This window comes from Triturus cristatus, chromosome 5_1, assembly GCF_964204655.1.
Source record: "Triturus cristatus chromosome 5_1, aTriCri1.1, whole genome shotgun sequence".
Lineage (NCBI taxonomy): Eukaryota > Metazoa > Chordata > Amphibia > Caudata > Salamandridae > Triturus > Triturus cristatus.
The window spans coordinates 885,338,845-885,356,147 of record NC_140587.1 but is presented as its reverse complement, the minus strand read 5'-3'; the positions used below and the strand labels follow the sequence as shown (position 1 = coordinate 885,356,147).

At 44.2% G+C, this 17,303-nt stretch overlaps 1 pseudogene; it reads left to right on the top strand.

Annotated features, from left to right (window-relative positions):
- The first annotated feature begins 15,696 nt into the window (after window positions 1-15,696).
- Window positions 15,697-16,626, top strand: LOC146831573 (uncharacterized; annotated as a pseudogene).
- The last annotated feature ends 677 nt before the right edge of the window (window positions 16,627-17,303 follow it).

Below are 17,303 nucleotides of genomic sequence, written 5' to 3'. Positions count from 1 at the left end.
CTGATTCACTCCTCCAATTACCCACGTAGTACCCATGCAGTCTAGGAATCTCCCTGTCAGTCCCCAAGCACTTCTCCAATCTCCCATCCAGCGCTATCTACTTATGCAATCACCCCGCCAATACCTAAGCATGTATAAATTTACCATGCACTCTCTTTGCAGCACTGTAATGATTCCAGTTACTAGTCATGTACTTATGGAATGGCCTTGGTACTAACACAAGGACAGCTGCAATATTCTGTGCACTATCCATGCAGACCTCTAACCAGCTACATACTATTGATACACTCCTCTAATTAACCAGTTAGTACCCATGCAGTCTAGGAATCCTCCTGTCAGTCCCATGCACTTCTCCAATCTCCCATCCAGCGCTATCTACTTATGCAATCACTCCACCAATACCTAAGCATGTACAAATTTACCATGCACTCTCTTTGCAGCACTGTAATCATTCCAGTTACTAGTCATGTACTTATGGAATGGCCTTGGTACTAACACAAGTACAGCTGCAATATTCTCTGCACTATCCATGCAGACCTCTAAACAGCTACATACTATTGATACACTCCTCTAATTAACCAGTTAGTACCCATGCAGTCTAGGAATCCTCCTGTCAGTCCCATGCACTTCTCCAATCACCCATCCAGCACTATCTACTTATCCAATCACTCCACCAATACCGAAGCACTTATAAATTGACTATGCACTCTCTTTGCAGGACTGTAATCTTTCCTGTTACTAGTCATGTACTTATGCAATGGCCCAGGTACTAACACAAGCACAGCTACAATACTCTGTGCACTATCCATGCAGACCTCTAACCAGCTATATACTACTGATTCACTTCTCTAATTACCTAGGTACTACCCATGCAGTCTAGGAATCCCCCTGTCAGTCCCCAAGCACTTCTCCAATCTCCCATTGAGCGCTATCTACTTATGCAATCACTCCACCAATACCTAAGCATGTACAAATTTACCATGCACTCTCTTTGCAGCACTGTAATCATTCCAGTTACTAGTCATGTACTTATGGAATGGCCTTGGTACTAACACAAGTACAGCTGCAATATTATGTGCACTATCCATGCAGACCTCTAAACAGCTACATACTTTTGATACACTCCTCTAATTAACCAGTTAGTACCCATGCAGTCTAGGAATCCTCCTGTCAGTCCCATGCACTTCTCCAATCACCCATCCAGCACTATCTACTTATCCAATCACTCCACCAATACCGAAGCACTTATACATTGACTATGCACTCTCTTTGCAGGACTGTAATCATTCCAGTTACTAGTCATGTACTTATGCAATGGCCCAGATACTAACACAAGCACAGCTACAATACTCTGGGCACTATCCATGCAGACCTCTAACCAGCAACATACTACTGATTCACTTCTCTAATTACCTAGGTACTACCCATGCAGTCTAGGAATCCCCCTGTCAGTTCCACACACTTTTCCAATCACCCATCCAGCACTATGTACTTATCCAATCTCTCCGCTAATATCCAAGCACTTATAAATGCACTAAGGCACTCTCCTTGCAGTATTGTAATCTTTTAGTCACTAGCCATGAACTCATGCAATGGCCCAGACACTAACACGAACACTGCTACAATACTCTGTGCACTATCCATCCAGACCTCTAACCAGCTACATACTATTGATTCACTGCTCGAATTACCCACGTAGTACCTATGCAGTCTAGGAATCCTCCTGTCAGTCCCCATGCACTTCTTCAATCACCCATCCAGCACTAGCTACTTATGCAATCAGGCCGCCAATACATCAGCACTTATAAATTCACCATGCACTCTCTTTGCAGCACTGTAATCATTCCAGTTACTAGTCATGTACTTATGGAATGGCCTAGGAACTAACACAAGTACAGCTGCAATATTCTGTGCAGTATACACGCATACCTCTAACCAGCTACATTCTATTGACACACTCCTCTAATTACCCAGTTAGTACCCATGCAGTCTAGGAAACCTCCTGTCAGACCCATGCACTTTTCCAATCACCCATCCAGCACTATCTACTTATCCAATCACTCCGCCAATACCTAAGCACTTCTAACTCACAATGGCCTTGGTACTAACACAAGCACAGCTACAATACTCTGTGCACTATCCATGCAGACCTCTAAGCAGCTACATACTACTTATTTACTCCTCTAATTACCCAGGTAGTACCTATGCCGTCTAGGAACCCTCCTGTCAGTCCCCATGCACTTTTCCAATCACCCATCCAGCACTAGCTACTTATGCAATCAGTCCTCCAATACCCAAGCACTTGTAAATATAACATGCACTCTCTTTACACCACTGTAAACATCCAGTCACTGTTCACGTACTCATACAATGGCCCAGGCACTAATACATGCACTGCTACAATCGCATGTGCACTATCCATGTAGTCCTCTAACCACCTACACGCTGCTCATTCACACCTACATTTTCTCAGGTACTACCCATGCAGTCCAGCAATCACACGGTCACTCCCTATGCTCACCTCCAGTCACCCAGCCAGTACCATATACTACACATTCATTCCTCTAACCATCTATACACTGCTCATTCACACCTTCATTTTTTCAGGTAGTACCAATCATTCCAGCAATCACACTGTCACTCCCCGTACACTTCTCCAATCACTCATCAAACACTTTGTAATTTTCCAGTCAACACACAAACCCTTTTAAATTCACCATGCATTCTCTTTGCAGTACTCTAATAATCCAGTCACTACCCATGTACTCATACAATGACCCAGGCACAAACTCATGCACTGCTACAATCCTCCATACACTACTCATGCAGACCTCTAACCACCTATAAACTACTGATTCACTCCTCCAATTAGTCAGCTAGTACTTATGCACTCCAGCAATCCCCCTGTCACTTCGCATGCACTCCTCTAATCACCCATCCTGCGCCATGTACTTAACCAATCACTGTGCCACTATGCAAGCACTTATAATTTCACCATGCACTTTCATTACAGTACTCTAATATCCAGTCAGGAGCCATGTACTCATGCAATGACCCAGGCAGTAACCATCCACTACTACAATCACTTGTGCACTACACATGCATTCATATAATCACTTACAGACTACTCATGCACTCCTCCAATTAACCTATTATCCATGAACTCATTGTATCACTTTGTCACTTCTCAAACATTCATAAAATAACCATGCACTACACTTGCATTCCTCCAATCACCCACATAGTGTCCATACTCTCATGCAATCATTCAGGTAATTTTTCTTTTTTTAACCAGTAGATGTGGTTCCGAAAGAACCATTTTTTTGGGAACAATTTTAAAGTTTTTTTGTATTTTTTAAACCCTTTTTACTTTTTTGTGTGTTTTTTATTTTAAAAACAACACAAGAAATGAAGATCAGGAAATGATCTGTTGAACAAAAACTAAAGCGTTTTATAAAAAAAATCAACATTTGTGCGCTTTAAGGGAAGCTGAAATTACATGTATGCACTGCTCGACAAATCAGAGTTCAATGGTGCACTTAATGCAACTAATAGATGCATTTTGGAACTCGGGCATGATGTGTGGCATTGGTGTCAGTGGAGTTTGTCCAGAGGTTGATGGAGTAGGGGGGTCTTCAAGAGCAGCAGCATTCAATTGTTTCTTGGTTTCCTCCCTAGCAAGGTGCACAGGGTGGATGGTCTCCATATGCTTTTTCATGGAACTCGTGCCACAAAAGTATTTTTTCTCAGAGCCTCTGGAGAGTATTTTGTTGCAGATGATGCAAGTTACTTTTCTCGCATTTACCTTTTTTCTCCCTCCGGAACAGTAAAAAAGGCCCAAACAATGCTTTCTCTTCTTTGCCTTTTCCTCTGCCCCATTCATTTGTTCCTCTTCAACTGCAAGAGGATCCACTTCTGCAAAACTAGAAGCCATTGTTAGTTTTAAAATAAAGAAACACACAAAAAAGATAGAAGATTTGTAAAGAGGAGGAATAAACAGGTCTTCTCTCTGGCAAGGTCAAAAACTAAGGGAAATATCAGAAGGAGGGATTCTCCCTCTTTCACAATGAAATTGATTTTAACCAATCAGATTCCTTTTTTCTTTTGCTGACATGAAGTCGCGTAGGGTGCATGCACTCGTCATCCACCCTTCGCGCACCCGTGAAAATCATATATATCATTATACACTAGAAATAGAAATTTCTATAAACTTTTATATATATTAGCAAAACTGTTTATTCTAATATCTTATTCAAACTTTCTATAGTCATTTTTTCAACTTTAAAAATACGCTGAAGTCGCGACTTTGGCGCGATAAGGGCACGACCTCAGAAATACGTGCAGGGAGAGGTCGCGCAAACTAAGTGACTACACCGCACATTTCGTAACTTGTCGATAATATATTGAAAATAATACTTTAAAAATACATTTATAAATACATTTAGAAAAACACTTAAAGTAAAATTTTACTTATATGAAATTTAAAAAACTATTTCATACTTTACAAATTGCGTCGAAATCACGACCCCCGAGCGACTTTTCAAAATGGCTAACGGAATGCGCAAAGCCATCGTGTATGGTGCGCGAAGGGTGCGCGACTTCTGTACAATATAAAACAAATTATATATATATAGTTTTCCTAACTAAAAATTATTCACAACTTTAAAAAAAAAAAAATATATATATATATATTCACTGAAAAAAACATAGGTTTCAGGCACGTTATAGTTAGGTATTAGCATTTAAAAAACCTTAGAAATTCACTGAAAAAACCATAGGTTTCAGGGGCGTTATAGTTAGCTGCACTTTTCACTCGTACAAAACCATTGAAATGCCCCGTTATAGTTAGTTCAGCTAACTATAACTCGCGCGCCCGCAATGCACTGCTGATGACGTCACATATTACATCACTCATGACATGGTCAGTGAAATCACTGATGACATCACTGATGACATCTCAAATGACATCACTGATGACATCATCCTTATGATAGAGTGGAAGACCTCCTGTCACCCTAATATAACCTTTGATGCACACATTCAAAGGTTTTTTAAATGCTAATTCCTAACTATAACGTGTCTGAAACCTATGTTTTTTTCAAGTGAATTTCAAAGGTTTTTTAAATGCTAATTTCTAACTATGCCTACAGAGATAGGACATGTGAAAAAAGAAGAAAAAACGCACAGAAAGAAAAAAAAGAAATGCAGAAAGAAGCAACAGAAGTCCTCAAAGACGAAGAAAAGTGCAGGAAGAAGGATAACGTGCAGAAAGAACAAACAGAAGAGCAGAAAGAAGCCTTGTTGCAAAATCATCCTGTACACTCAACTTTTTCAGACGGACACTGGTGGTAACTGAGTCTGACTAACCAGTCCTAAAGCCAGTGCTATGTTAAAAGACACTCAGAATACAGTGAAAACACCTACATACACTAGGGAACACTATGCATTGGGGTCCGCCTGTGATTAGCATGACCTCCTCGATAAGCCCCTAGTATATATTAGGGCAGGGGGATTAAAACTACCTCTTAAAACACGCCACAGGGCGTGTTTGCACACATCACCTCAGGCCCCGTCCCCTCCCTTTCCCACTGTGTAAACACGCCCTGTGGCCATTTTAAGTTGGGAGATTAAGTCCCCTTGAATCCTGAGGGTCCTGAGGGTCCCTAGGGTCCAACTAGACCACTAGGTACCTCCAGTAAGCGCCACAGAGAGATGTAAAAAGGGGCACGGCCTAGACCACCTCTCTGCAACGCAGCACAGTGGCGCTTACTGGAAGCACCTGGTGGGCTAGTTGGCCCCCAGGGTCCCTCAGGATTGAAGGTGAATTATTTCCCCAACTTAAAAAGCGCTACAGGGCGTGTTTGCAAACGTTAAATCAGGCCCCGTCCCCTTACTTCACCACTATGTAAACACACCCTGTGGCCATTTTGGGTTGGGAGATTAAGTTAATTTGAATCCTATTGGTCCCTAGGGTCCAACTAGCCCACTAGGTACCTCCAGTAAGTGCCACAGAGCTGCGTTGCAGAGAGGTGTAAAAAGTGGCATGGCCTGAACCACCTCTCTGCAATGCAGCTCAATGGCGCTTAGTGGAAGCACCTGGTGGGCTAGTTAGCCCCCAGTGGCCCTCAGGATTGAAGGGAAAATATTTCCCCAACTTATAACGCGCCATAGGGTGTGTTTGCATATGTCACCTCAGGCCCCGTCCCCTCCATTCCCCAATGTGTAAACACGCCCTGTGGCCGTTTTAAGTTGGGAGATTAAGTCCACTTGAATCCTGAGGCTCCCTAGAGGCAAAATAGACCACTAGGTACGTCCAGTAAGTGCCATTGCAGAAAGGTGTAAAAACGGGCACGGCCTGCACCACCTCTCTGCAACGCAGCTCAATGGCGCTTACTGGAAGCACCTGGTGGGCTAGTTAGCCCCACAGGGTCCCTCAAGATTGAAAGGGAATTATTTCCCCAACTTAAACCGCCCCACAGGGTGTGTTTGCACACGTCACCTCAGGCCCCGTCCCCTCACTTCACCACTGTGTAAACGCACCCTGTGGCCGTTCTAAGTTGAGAGATTAAGTCCCCTTGAATCCTAAGGGTCCCTAGGGTCAAACTAGCCCACTAGGTACCTCCAGTAAGCACCACAGAGCTGCGTTGCAGAAAGGTGTAAAAAGGGGTGTGGCTTCAGAACACCTGTCTGCAACGCAGCTCCCTGGCGCATACTGGACATACCTGTTGGGCTAGTTGGCCCTCAGGGACCCTCAGAATGGAAGGGGAATTAATTCCCCAACTTACAACTGGCCAGGGGGCACGTTTGCAGAGTGCTGCAAGGAGGGGGCGTTGCTTCTGGCGCGATGCCGGTCTTTTATTTATTTAATTTTTTTAAGAAGGAGGGCTGTGTGGCCCTCCTTCTTTTTCTAATTTATTGGCCCTGGGGACCCCCTCCCAAGGCCTTAATCGGCCCCGGGACCCCAACCCCTGGGGCATGGCCTTTTTTTAAAAATTCTTTAGGAGGGGGGCTGCGTTGCCCCCCTCCTCAGGCCACTTATGGCCCCGGGGACCCCATCCTCCGTGGCCGGCCTTTGTTTTTTATTATTATTTGTTTTTATATATTTATAGAAACACCTAGGACATGCTGGACAAACCGTATGTACCTATCACCAAGACGATTTGCGTGATATTCATTAAAAGGCGACTATGCGTACAATGAATCCACGTGGAATGTATTTACACTGCTAGTGAAGCTCTGACATGTCTGATGCCCTACCGTGCCTAATCCCGGAACCCCCGCCGGTGGGTACTCTCCAAGTAGACACCCTTGTCGTTTATTTATGCAAACATGGGTAGCTATTGATGGGCACATTTAAAACACACGCACACCAAGCCATTCAAAGGGGATTCAACAAAAATCCCACCAAAAATCTGACCGAAACTATGCAAGAAACCCCCTCACGGTTAATAAAATACACATCCACCGCCGGATGTGTAATACTTTTTATTTTACTCTCTGGAAAGGAGACGAACCTCACTTGAGAGTCACAACGCGCTCCTGGCTGAGCCCAAATTCCGTGTTACACCCACCAGTGCTCGCCGAGTGCCACACACCTCTGTGTTGTATTCCACCAGCTAGTGCGTATGCTATGACACTCTCTAGCCCATGTGCACTGTAACACCACCCCGTGAATATGTCATGCCACACTTGCCTTCGCATGGGTTATATTGCCCCATCTAACGTGCCTTCCTCGATGCCTATGTTATAACGCACAGCGCTATGCCATACATATTACAATCTGGGATCCATATCTTTGTCACAGTGCATATGCAATGTTACACTCCCCAGCACATATTTCATATTACAACTTTAGAGACTAGTTAGGTTACACAACACTGCCCTGTGCATATTACACTCCAAGGCGCATATCGCATAGCACGCGCTAGTGCCTGTGCTATATCGCGCTCTCCAATGAATCTGTCATTGCGCACAATGTATTGCATATTATATTTCACGTCCCGGTTCATCTTATATCACACTTTTTGGTGCATAGTTTATACCATACACTATATCTAGTTTTCATTTTCAATCGTGCTCTCAGGACTATATTCTATATACCACTTTGTTCACCTACCCTTTTCAGGGGCATTACATTTTGCGATGGGGTGGAGGGTCAGGGGGTGTTTCTGCCAAGTGAGCCCTGAGTCACAGTCACAAACGTCCTCTTCTTCCTGAATAAAAGTGAGAATATGCTGCATACTTGTTCATATTTTAAGTAGTTCGCACAGACACACATTTTAAAAACAATAAAGTTCCTAATACCCACCTTCTCTGAACAGTTAGCTTGCTGCCCCATCCACTTCCTCCCTATCCTCTGTTGTCTGAATCCATGGACTAGCCTCCTCCCTCCTGCCATGCATGGTCTGATGTGCTGCCACTGCCCTCCATTTAGCATGATGTACCAGTCCACTCTTCCTGCCCTCCATTGCCCAATTCTATGCCCCATCATTGACCTCCTGCTTAGCCTCTGTGCTTAGCTTGCTGTCCGTATTCTCCTTCCCCCTGCCCTCAGATGACTTTGTGCATGCCCCTGCTCTATCCTTTTTGCCCACCATGTTCCATGGACCTGCCACTCCTATCTACTCTGAGTGTTCTGTTGAGCTGCCACTCCCCTCCCACCTGCCTAGCATTGTCAGATGACTGTAACCTGTCCCTGCCACCTCCACCCTGCCTGTCCACATGCCATGCCCCTATCCCCTTCCTCCTGTCCTCCATGGTCCATTTTACTGCCACACCCTTCTGCCCTCCCTCGTCTGTTGTGCTGCAACTGCTCCTCCTGCCTGCCTCACGTGGTCTGTTGTGAGACCCCTTCCCCTGAACTCTCTTGTCTGTGCCCAGGTCCTGACCCTCCCTTCTATCCTCCATGGTCCTTTGTGCATGCCCCTTCTTGCCCATCATAGCCATTGTGCTGCCACTAACCCTCCTGCTTGCCTTACATGGTCTTCTGTGCTGCCACAGCTCCTCCCACCTTCCTTGTGTGGTCAGATAGCTGCCACTGACCCCCTTCCACCTTCCTTCCATGGTCTGTGTGTATGCCATCATAGTCTCACTGTTGCTCTCCATGGTGTGTCTTGTTTCTAGTGCCCATCCTACCTAACCTCCATGGTCATCTTGCTGCTCCTGCCCTGCCCTCTTGCCCCTAGCCCTCTGTTTCCATGTGCAGACCCCTATTCCCTCCCCCCTGGCTTGTCTGTTCCATTGTAATGCCCCTGATCCGTCCCTCCTGCTCTTTATGGTCTGTTATGCTGCAGCTTTCTCTCCTGTCTGTCCATTATGGTCAGCTAGCTACCATTGCCTCTTTCCCCTCTGTTCTCTGTTGTCCATGTGCATGGTCCTGTCCCCTCCCTATTGCTTTCTATGGATTGTTGTGCTGCACTCCCGTCCCGCATGCCCTGTGTTGTGTATTGTGCTGCTGCAAACCCTGATGCCTGCACTGTAGGGTCAGTTTGGTTCACCTCTCCATGTCCCTCCTGTCCTCTGTTATCCGAGTCCATGTCCCTACCCCAATTCCTCCTGCCTTCCATGATCCAATGTACCATACTTGTGAACATTTTGAACTTGGTAAGAGGGAGATTTTGAAAAAAAAATGGGGCATTGATTTTCCCCTTCGAGTTACATTGAAAAAGAGGAGATTGTAGACAGGAGACAAATCAAATAAAGCCCATTTGAGCTTAAAAACATTGGACGTTTCCTGGCTGAATCGGGTCTGTTGGCATGTATGGTTGTACTACCACTGCCTCTTCCTTCTGCCCACAATGGTCTATTATATTGACACAGCCTCTCTTGCCAGTCCTGTATTGTTGGTTTATTGCCCCTGCCCCCCTTTCCACTGCCCTCCATAGTCTGTTGTGCTGTCACTGCCCTTCCTGCCTGCCCAGTGTGGTCAAATTGTTGCCTCTGCACCCTCCTACCTGCCTTCAATTTTCAGAGTCCGTGCCCCTGGCCTCTGCCTCTCAACAGTATCCTAATGAACAACTAGATTGCTAACATTCTATATTTATTACTAAAGTGTGCAACGCCTGACGTCATCTTGATGTAATCAAAACTGTAATATCTAGAACATTTCCTTTAGAAATTACATATATGAGAGGGTCTTATTTGCATCAAAATTATGGTTAGTGCTCTAAAAAAACTAAAATGAGGACATATTTTCTGAGTTTTCAAATAGCGACAAAGCACTTTAAAATTATTTGTTATCTTTATGTTTTCTTATCCAGTTGACCACTTGATTAAATGTTGCACTTAGGGGAGAGGTTGTGGTGTTACTTCCAGAGCTGTAGTCTTTGCAACTGGGGAACCAGGTTAGAGTTTCTGCTTCAGCTCAACATTCTGTGATTCTGGTCAAATCACTAAATCTCCCCATGTCTACAACCAAAATGAATTTGATCTTGTGTGATGTAACCAATGCTCATGTAAAGCACTCTATTACCTGACAAGTCTGCACTATATAAAACTGCAAAAACACAAAAAATACGTGTTTTGCACACTTCTGTCATTGGGCTACATGTGGGCTACATCTGGGTGATATTTGTGCTGTATTTGGGCTCTTTTGTCTCTGGTGGCCATCTTGGGAGATTTATATGTTATGAAGTTTCCTAATTTCCTCATTTACTGCAGTCTCCTCAGTAGGAAATGCTTTCAGTTTTTTACTTTGATTCCATCAAGAAGGTATTCAGATATGTCACACATTTGCCATAAATTCTGAATGTTAGCACTCTAGTTGCTCATTAGATCACTGTAGTAAAGCTACTGCTCACCACGGAAGTTTGCTGCTGGTATTAAAAGTGCATTTTTCAGTCTGCATGTCAGAATTTTTTAATGAAATAGAAGAGGATTTGAGAAGTCACTCAAAATGTGCCCCAATTTTTCTTTCTGCAGCACCAATCATCCTTTCTATGGCAAAATGAACACCCTCATTTGTTTTAAGAGTTACCTCTTTATTCCAATCAAGATGGCTTCAGGTGTGCAATACGTTTGTCATAAGTAGGACTGTTCTAGTTGTTCTTTAGAACACTCTGGGAAGCTGCAGTAGAACACAAATTAATCAACTGACAGTCTTTGCCCTTGTTGGATGTACATGTTTTACTGAGAATGTCAAACTTATAGATCACCTTCCAAACCTCTGTGGGAAAAGCATGAGAAAATAGTTTTCTCTCAAACATGATTCATGATATCCCAGCCGAATGCTTTCTCACATGGTAAAATCACCTTAAAACACACCACAATTCCTAAAATTAGTGTGGTACCATCAACACATGATTTATAATGTAACTAAAGTCTTAAAACCTTCTATCAACTGCAATGCTTTTTAATGAGGTGCTATCATGTATATTGGTCCAAAGATGGCTGCCAACACTTCTCACGATGAGATGTGTGGTTAGGCTCTGCCCAGATATATATGTGATATTACTTTTGATTTTCTCAGGAACTACTGAACGGATTTACACCATTTACGCAAAAGGCACATCTCTGAACCAAGGTCTACCTTTCTGCCAAATTTGGTGTAATTCCGCTCAGCAGTTCGGGCTGTAGCTGCGGCTAAAGGTCCTATGGGAAATTGCATGGGGAAAACACGTTTTGGGACCCCCCTTTTTTCTCAGCCCCCGCTACATGAATCATCCCAAGACTTTCCGGATAAGAGTGGACCGGAGCTGGCCAAAAGTTTCGAAAATTTTGCAAAGATTCGTCAACGGGTGCCAAAATTATTCCAAATAGAATGTTGCGGATTTCCTATGGAAAATAGGTCCTAACTATATCTACCTACTGGCGACCGCCAGTAGGTAATATATAATATATATATATATATATATATATATATATATATATATATATATATATATATACACATAGAAATCGAAAAACAATAGAATTGAGGCACATTAGACTTACATGTTTTCATTTAAATAACCATTGAAATTCACTGAAAACAACACAGGTTTCAGGCACGTTTTATTCGTACAAAACCAGAGAAATTCCAGCATTATAGTTAGTTCAGCGAACTATAACTCGCGCCCCTGTAATGCACTGCTGATGACATCACATATTACATCATTCATGACATGGTCAGTGACATCACTGATGACATCACTGATGACATCTCAAATTATATCACTGATGACATCATCCACGTGAAAATCTGATACACCTCCCCATACCCTAATGTAACCTTTCATACACCCACTCTAAAATATAGACTACCTTTTTTGAAACCATACGCACACCAATATCAGTTAATACATACACGCTGACTGATTTATAGGTCTACAAACACATCCAGTCATTCACTGATACAGTCACTCATACATGTAGTCACTCATCAATACAACACTATGATACGCACTCATACAGCTATACAGACACTCACACACCACCACTAATCCAGAGTTACTTACACACCTAGTCAGTCATGCAAAGAAGCAATCACACTCCCATTTACTCACCTATACAATTATACACAAAAAACTCACTTAACCATACAGAAACTAATGCATACTTATACAATCACTCATACAGTACACACTCATCCATTGAGCCACTCTTACAATCACGTACTCTTACATATATTTATTTAAATAGACCATCACTCACATATACTGTCTTTTACATATATAGTTGCTCGCACATTTACCACAAAGACACAAAGACATCCATTCACTCACCAACATACCCATACTGACCCACCCATACAGCTGTTTCCTCATACAGTCTTGAACCCATACACCCAGTGAATCAACCACTCAGACATCTCTGCAGAGAGTCACGCACCTCTCACCCACACACACACTGAGGCACCCATAAAAATACTCAGGTAACCAAACAATAACCAATATAGACATTCATGTAGCTGGTCACCAACCCATGCAGACGCTTACATCCCAAGTAACAGACTGATACAGAGATTCACACAGTTTAGTCACTAACCCATGCATTCAGTAAGACACGTTTAATCACTCACTCATACAGTCAGTCACACACCCAGAAAGTCATCCATTCGTACACTCATACACCCACTCATTTCTAAATACACCTTGGCATTTATATATATAAAGCATATTTAAACTTTAGAGAAACACACAGTCACTGGATGATGTCATCAGTGATCTCATCAGTGATTTCATTTGAGATGTCATCAGTGGTATCATCAGTGATGTCACTGACCATGTCATGAATGATGTAATATGTGTTGTCATCAGCAGTGCATTGCGGGGGCACGAGTTATAGTTAGATGAACTAACTGTAACATCAGAATTTCTCTGGTTTTGTACGAATGAAATGTCCAACTAACTATAACGAGCCTGAAACCTATGGTTTTTTCAGTGAATATATATATAAGACAGTAAGCGTTCTAGTTGTTCTTAAGAACACTCTGGGACATTCTGTCATTGTGCTACACTTGGGCTACATTTGGATGATATTTGGGCTACATTTGGGCTCTTTTGTCTCTGGTAGCCATCTTGGGCGACTTATTTGTTATGAAGTTTCCTAATTTCCTCATTTACTGCAGTCTCCTCAGTAGAAAATACTTTCAGTTTTTTACTTTGATTCCATTAAGAAGGCATTCAGATGTGTCACACATTTGCCATAAATTCAGAATGTTATCACTCTAGTTGCTCATTAGATCACTGTAGTAAAACTACTGCTCACCAGGGAAGTCTGCTGCTGGTATTGAAATTGCATGTTTCAGTCTGCATGTCAGAATTTTTTAATGAAATAGAAAAGGATTTGAGAAGTCACTCAAAATGTGCCCTAATTTTTCTTTCTGCAGCACTAATCATACTTTCTATGGCAAAATGAACCCCCTCATTTTGTTCCTTTTTAAATTAAATGTTTTAAGAGTTACCACTTTATTCCAATCAAGATGGCTTCAGGTGTGCAATACGTTTGTCATAAGTAGGCCTGGGCGAAGCACTACGCTACGCTCGCGTAGTTTGCGAAGTTCGCGCTACTTCGCGCTACGCGAACTGCACGTAGCACAGTGCGAACACGCGTAGCGTAGTGTTGCGTAGTGCTGCGGTCATTTTTTGCTTGCTCGCGGTCCTCAACGTCAAGTTGGCGACCGCGAGCAAGCAAAATGACATCCTGGCGAGACTTTTTCCTTGTTCGCGATAGCGAGCATGGAAAATAAACCTCCCGGCGAGATTCCCAACGCGAGAAGGTCAGGTTTCTCATTGCGAGGGGTCGCGTATGCTCGCGACCGCTCGCGATGAGAAACTACCAGTTCGCGTTGAGAAAGCTGCAGCTCGAGTAAAAATCTACTCGAGCAGCAGAAAACTACAGCTCGCACTGTGCAAGATGCCATTTTCAATGATTGCACAGTGCCGGTTGCTTGTCCGCACTGTGCAATCATTGAAAACAACATCTTGCACAGTGCGAACATGTTACTTCGCAGTTCGCGAAGTGCTACGCGTAGCTCGCGTAGTGCGAACTTCACTTTGCGTAGCTTCGCGAAGTGCTACTTCGCGAACTACGCCCACCCTTAGTCATAAGTAGGACTGTTAGCGCTCTAGTTGTTCTTTAGAACACTCTGGGAAGCTGCAGTAAAACACAAATTAATCAACTGACAGTCTTTGCCCTTGTTGGATGTACATGTTTTACTGAGAATGTCAAACTTATAGATCACCTTCCAAACCTCTGTGGGAAAAGCATGAGAAAATAGTTTTCTCTCAAACATGATTCATGATATCCCAGCCAAAGGCTTTTTCACATGGTAAAATCACCTTAGAACACACCACAATTCCTAAAATTAGTGTGGTACCATCAACAAATGATTTATAATGTAACTAAAGTCTTAAAACCTTCTATCGACTGCAATGCTTTTTAATGAGGTGCTATCATGTATATTGGTCCAAAGATGGCTGCCAACACTTCTTGGATGAAGTACTGACAGCCAATCAGATCTCACGATGAGATGTGTGGTTAGGCTCCGCCCAGATATATATGTGATTTTGATTTTGATTTTCTCAGGAACTACTGAACGGATTTACACCATTTATGCAAAAGGCACATCTCTGAACCAAAGTCTACCTTTCTGCAAAATTTGGTGTAATTCCGCTCAGCGGTTCGGGCTGTAGCTGCGGCTAAAGGTCCTAAGGGAAATTGCATGGGGAAAACACGTTTTGGGACCCCCCTTTTTTCTCGGCCCCCACTACACAAATCATCCCGAGACTTTCAGGATAGGAGCAGACCAAAAGTTTTGAAAATTTCGCGAAGATTCGTCAACCGGCGCCAAAGTTATTCAAAATAGAATGTTGCGGATTTCCTATGGAAACGTGGTCCTAACTATAACTACCTACTGGCGACCGCCAGTAGGTAATATATATACATATATATATATATATAAATAATCTCTTCATTAATTTGCAAACTAACCCGAACTGCTGCTGTTGGTGGCAGTTACATTGATTTTCTCTCGATGCAAGGCACGAGATGGCTGCCAACACTTCCTGGTTTGAAGCTTTGGCAGCCAATTAGAGCCAAGATCGTGCTCGGGGGGGTTAGCATCCACCCAGATATCAGAAGTTTTTTTTTTTTTCATTTCTCAGGAACTACAGAACGGATTTACACAGAGTCTGGGACAACAACAGAGGAGGAGGCAGGAACACATCGTAAAGCAGAGGGAGTGTGGTATGAGACTTGAAGCTCTAGAACTGTACCATGGAGGAGGAGGGGTGTCACATGCACCAGGGCTTTTCTGGTGACACTTTGATGCTTTATGTATCATCCATGCTGCCCGGGTGGGAATCCTTTGGTGAAGACTCTGCAGACTCCGTTCCTGCCTCCCTCTTCCCTGTGCCGGAACCTGCAACCCCCACTCTTACCACACAGCCCCCCTACCTACGGTACAAGACAGAGCTCTACAGCCGTTACACTGAGAGTGGCACCTGCAGCTACGAAGACCGGTACCAATTTGCTCACGGTCTGCATGAACTCCATGTCCCAAGCCAGCACCCAAAATAGAAGACTGAGCATTGCCGGTCCTTCCGCTCCCTGGGCTTCTGCCCCTACAGCCTTAGCTGCCTCTTCATACACAGCCCTGGTGAAGGTCGACCACCGTGACCCATCCGCCCTCTCACCCGGGCCGCAGGAAGCACGCTGGCCTCTGTCGAATGTTCCAGTCCCAAGGTGCCTGCCCCTATGGCACCCGTTGCCACTTCACCCATGCCACTGAAGAGGATGCTAAGGCTCACAAAACCCTGTGCCGCACCTTTGAGGCTTTAGGTGTCTGCCCCTACGGCTCTCGCTGCCACTTCCTACACAAGACAACAGATGACCACCCGGAGTTGCCATCTCCACTGCTGTTGTCCACACCCCCACCGATAAGCTGCCAAACAGGCTCATCGCTAGCCACTGACTTATCCCTGTCCCCTGCTTCAGATGAGGTTTGCAGTTCCTTGGGTACGCTGCAGTGGGGCCTCACCCGTGTTGAAGGATCTCCCTGCTAACAATGCCTTTTTCTTCTCCAGCCTCCTGCTGCCCCTGGCACTCAGGCTGCAGGGCTTGCACTGCTCTCGTGAGTCCTACTCTTCAGTTTGGAGTGAGTCCCCCTTTGGAGTGCACTGGGGCGACTTGTCTGTGAAACTCTAGCATGATTGTCATGCGTCCACTAACACTTGCTGGGGGTTTTGTGTAGGATAGCCAACCCCCGATGCAGCAATTGCATACTGTTACGTTAACTGATTTGTTTTTCATATCCATTTTAGTTTATACTGTATTTAATTGCTAAAAAGCACAAGGCTCTTTGAAATGATTGTACAGTGTATTTATGGAGACGGAAGTGCAAATTAAAATAAGTTACGTTTTTTTAATTAATATTTAGTGTTCTAACTGTTCTGGGCATCTTGCTATGATCCTTCTACGGTTGAATGTTCTGTTATGATTTCCGACATGTTTGTGTTGACCACAGACGGTTTAATAATAAAAGGATTTACACCATTTAACCCTTTCGCTGCGGCGGGAATTCTGCCGCACCGCTGGGGGGTGCGGGGGGGCAGCGCGGTGGCGCTGTGCTCATGACGGAGCCGCTCCATCATGAGCCACGGTTGAGCTGTGCTCATGACGGAACGGTTCCGTCATGACTCCGCCCATTTGCGTTGTCCCCCCGCACAGGCGGGGAAACAGCGCCGCGTAGGCGGAGCGGCCGCCAACGGCCGTGACATGACGGAACCGTTCCGTCATGAGCACACGGCAACCGTGGCTCATGACGGAGCGGCTCCGTCATGAGCGTGCAAGGGGTTAAAAAGGGCTCTTTCTGAACCAATACC